Source organism: Penaeus japonicus, unplaced genomic scaffold (genome assembly GCF_977035675.1).
Source record: "Penaeus japonicus unplaced genomic scaffold, GWHDUDI00000001_assembly GWHDUDI00000034, whole genome shotgun sequence".
Taxonomy (NCBI): Eukaryota; Metazoa; Arthropoda; class Malacostraca; order Decapoda; family Penaeidae; genus Penaeus; species Penaeus japonicus.
This window is the reverse complement of record NW_028234436.1, coordinates 8349419-8351918: the sequence shown is the minus strand read 5'-3', so window position 1 is coordinate 8351918 and position 2500 is coordinate 8349419. Positions and strand designations below refer to the sequence as shown.

Here is a 2500-nt window from a genome sequence, read left to right as displayed (position 1 = left end):
CGACCAATTAAAAAGTAGTGCCATCATCAGATGAGAAGATAATTGAGATGATTGGATAATATTTCCATGAACAAATTTTCTCCATAAATCCCTGCCTGGCACTTTTGGCAGCTGCATTATGGCCATCCCAAGGATACAGCAACTATTGTCAGCAAATATATTGTTTCCCTAAATAAGTATACACACTTATTATCAAAAACAAGTCATTGATCCATCATACCTCTAAGTTGTGACATGAAGAGGGTCACTGGATCTTGAGACTTAAAACGTCGGTCTTAAAACGTTGGTCAAACATCGGTCTTGAAACAATGGTCTTCAGACATTGGTCTTAAAATGTTGTCTTGAAATGTTGATGCTTTACAAATGTGGTTATTGATCTGAAAAGATGCGAAATATAAGCTTGACGTGAAGGGAAATTTTAAAAGGCATTGAAGATAATATCAAATAATCTGTTTGTTGATTTCCTGTTTATAACCTGTCGATGAATTCCGCCTTTGTGGTGATGTTGAGCAGTCAGTAGCAATGAAGAAAGAGGCAAAGGAAAATGATGTAAATCCACCACCAATTGTCCGGCAGCTGTTGGTCTGCCACCTCGCCTAATCTAGACAGATTTGTGAGCATTGTCGAGGTTGATCCTATTTTCCGAGTGTGTCTTCTAAGGAAAGCAAGAGTGTCATTGGTGCTCTGTGCTATACTTGCGCCATTATCAGTGCTTCTGCAACTGCCATTAATGATAAAATCCGCTGATAACAACCACGCTATTAGTGCGGCCAAGAATCCCGAGGCGTTAGGCTTATGCGTTAGAATACCCCGGCATTTCGACCATTTAGAGCCAAAATAGACCCGTCGGCAACGGGTTAAATATCGCTGACTAGATACGGTTGCCTGCGCCAATTGCAGACATAAAAATCTTAATAGTCGGAATTATAAGAAAACAGTAACGAAAGCAACTCTCTCTCTCTCTCTCTTTGTGTGTGTGTGTGTGTGTGTGTGTGTGTGTGTGTGTGTGTGTGTGTGTGTGTGTGTGTGTGTGTGTGTGTGTGTGTGTGTGTGTGTGTGTGTGTGTGTGTGTGTGTGTGTGGCTCATTATTCTTCCACGAACTCGAACTACTTACCGCTCGGTGGTCCTGCTACAGACAGTATCATGACACTGCACTCTGCGTTCAGCCAAATAAAACGCTAAACTGATTCCTAGTTTCCCTGCCCCAAGAAGTCAATAGGTCTTCAGCCGACCTCAATTGCTCTACCCCCGTAAAACCCACGGCAATGGCGACCGCCTTTGTGAATGTATAATTCTGTTTTGTTTATGTTCAAAATATTGATAAAACGTGCTTAATTCATATTATTGAAAGTGCAGCATTAGTGACATCGGTATTCAGATATTCTACGTGTTTCATGAAAGACCAACATGTCTATTTTCATATCACGAAGTTTTTTCGTCGTCTAACTTTCAAATACTTAGCCCACTCTGATGGCACATAATATATCCATTAGTGTATGTGTTTAGATTCTTTAATGTTTCAAAAATAAGTTTGATAAAACCAGCGTCTGAGTGGTCAAGACAGATTGCAGCAGTCAGGCCAAGGCCATACGACTCACTCTTGCTTGTCTGCTTCTGCCGCGCTTGCTATTTGTGCACCGCAGGACTCTTTTTTCTCTCTCTCTCTCTCTCTCTCTCTCTCTCTCTCTCTCTCTCTCTCTCTCTCTCTCTCTCTCTCTCTCAAAATTGTTCACTCGTACATACAGTCCCTTCATTTTTTGTCATAATATTCGTTTCAAAAGAAAATGAGAGAAAGGAGGAAAAGTTTGTCGGATGCATGCTATCACGCGCACTTTTGTCACATACGTTTTTTCTCTCGCTTAACTTTCACAATGTTATATTTCATATTTCCCTCTTACTCATTCACTAATTCTGTATGTTTGTGATTAATCCGTTTTACTACAGTATATATTTCAACATGTTGACATAGCTGTAAGGTTTTGTAAAATATATGTGAGCCCAAAGAGGGACTAAGATTGGGGTGAGGATAACCTATGTTACCAGAGATGTAAGTATTTGTCTCAATAAACGTAAAAAAAAATCTCTCTCTCTCTCTCTCTCTCTCTCTCTCTCTCTCTCTCTCTCTCTCTCTCTCTCTCTCTCTCTCTCTCTCTCTCTCTCTCTCTCCCTCTCTCTCTCTCTCTCTCTCTTGCCACATTTATATACAAAAAATAACAGCAGAACAGGACCCAATTACCTTACATGTGATAGTTTCCCTCTCCAATGAAGACGTCTTGAATCCCTCCGCCCACCGAGGGAGAACTTCAATGTTCTGTCTCTCGGCTCCTCACTCACTGAGCACTACTCTCAATGCCGGTCCTTGCCGGACTCCCTCTGCGGATCCTCTGTCGTGACTTCGATGCCGTGTAGTACGATACGTCTTTCCCGCGTACACGGATGCGTTTCTTGTGTTCTGATGGGTTTGAAATGTGAATAAAAGTTATAAACAGTAAGACTGTA

At 41.4% G+C, this 2500-nt stretch overlaps 1 protein-coding gene across 2 annotated transcripts in view; it reads right to left on the bottom strand.

The window, feature by feature from the left end:
• Window positions 1-2500, bottom strand: part of LOC122260554 (uncharacterized) — a 13259-nt gene that overhangs the window by 10714 nt on the left and 45 nt on the right. The window contains exons 1-2 of one of the 2 annotated variants that reach the window (XM_043027894.2): window positions 2238-2500; window positions 221-377 (exon numbers count right to left, since the gene is read on the bottom strand). The exon at window positions 2238-2500 is cut by the window's right edge and continues 45 nt beyond it. The gene's annotated coding sequence lies outside the window, so the exon portion shown is untranslated. The remainder of the gene's footprint in view (window positions 1-220; window positions 378-2237) is intronic. The other variant, XM_043027895.2, reaches the window with a different exon arrangement.